This window comes from Myotis brandtii, unplaced genomic scaffold (assembly GCF_000412655.1).
Source record: "Myotis brandtii unplaced genomic scaffold, ASM41265v1 scaffold420, whole genome shotgun sequence".
NCBI classification, from domain to species: Eukaryota; Metazoa; Chordata; class Mammalia; order Chiroptera; family Vespertilionidae; genus Myotis; species Myotis brandtii.
Window position 1 is genome coordinate 148,840 of NW_005366109.1, and position 1,335 is coordinate 150,174.

Here is a 1,335-nt window from a genome sequence, read left to right on the forward strand (position 1 = left end):
GCTCCCCAACCCCCTGATGGGCCCTGCTCTGTGCGTGACAGGGTACGGAGCCCCAACCCCCCTGATGGGCCCTGCTCTGTGCATGACAGGGGGCGGCGCCCCAACTCCCCCATCGGCCCTGCTCTGAGCCCGACCAGGGGCTGCACCTAGGGATTGGGCCTGCCCTCTGCCACCTGGGAGCAGGCCTAAGCCAGCAGGTCATTATCTCCTGAGGGGTCCCAGACTGCGAGAAGGCACAGGATGGGCTGAGGGATCCCCCCACCCCCAGAGCACAAATTTTTGTGCACCTGGCCTCTAGTCCTATATAATAAAAGCCTAATATGCAAATCGACTGAATAGCAGAATGACCAGTCGCTATGATGCGCACTGACCACCAGGGGGCAGACGCTCAATGCAGGAGCTGCCCCCAGCCCACAGGACCCAGGTCAGCCAAAGCGGGTGCCAGTGGGGGGCCCCCTGATCACCCTGCCAGTCACCCCACAGATCGGCCCTGATCGCCGGCCAGGCCTAGGCACCCTACACGTGCACAGATTTTGTGCACTGGGCCTCTAGTTGTATATTTCTATTTGAGAGCTTAAAACAGTTCTCTACGGGATAGTACCCTCCTCTAGTAGATGAGGAAACTGGTGCTCAGAGGGGCTACGCAGCGGGATTTTGGACCATCTGTTGGGTTCCAAGCCCTAGAGCTTCCTCCCGTCCTCCTTGGCTTCTACTTTTACAGCTGGCCCCACTAGATCTTCCTGAGAATTCTCCCGAGGGCACTTGCTGCAGGGCGGGGCTGGTGTGGGGGGTGGGAGGGGGGACTGGGAGGGGGGGAGGAGAGGCAGGCAACCTGGGTGCTCCTGTGATAGCCACGACCATCCCGGTGAGAGCCTGGCGAGGTCTAAGGCCCAGGACAAAGGGGGGAGCAGGGCCGAGCTGGTAGCTGTACTTTCTCTTGGCTGGCTGTTCTCTTTTATCTCTGCCTGACTTCAGAAAGGATCTCAGGAGCCTCTGCTGATGCCTCAGAAAGAATGGGCAGGGCTGCTAAAGCCTTAGGAACCGGCCCCAAAGAGGGCGAATAATGGCACCACGGGGCGGGGGCCGTTGGAGGAGGGAGAGCAGGGCACCCGGGCCCATGGGTGTAAGGAACAGGCCTTGGGGACGCTCTGTTTCCAACCCGCCTTGTTATTTCAAACAGGAGTGTCCTCCATCCTGATGCGGAAGACCCTGCCTCCTGCCTGCGCCCAAGGCTGGGCCACTACACTCTCTTCCTGCCCATCCCTTCCCTGCGGCCGCTCCGCTCCTGGGAGGCTTTCTGCTCCCCATCGCTGGGCCCCAGGACCGCGCCAGGCC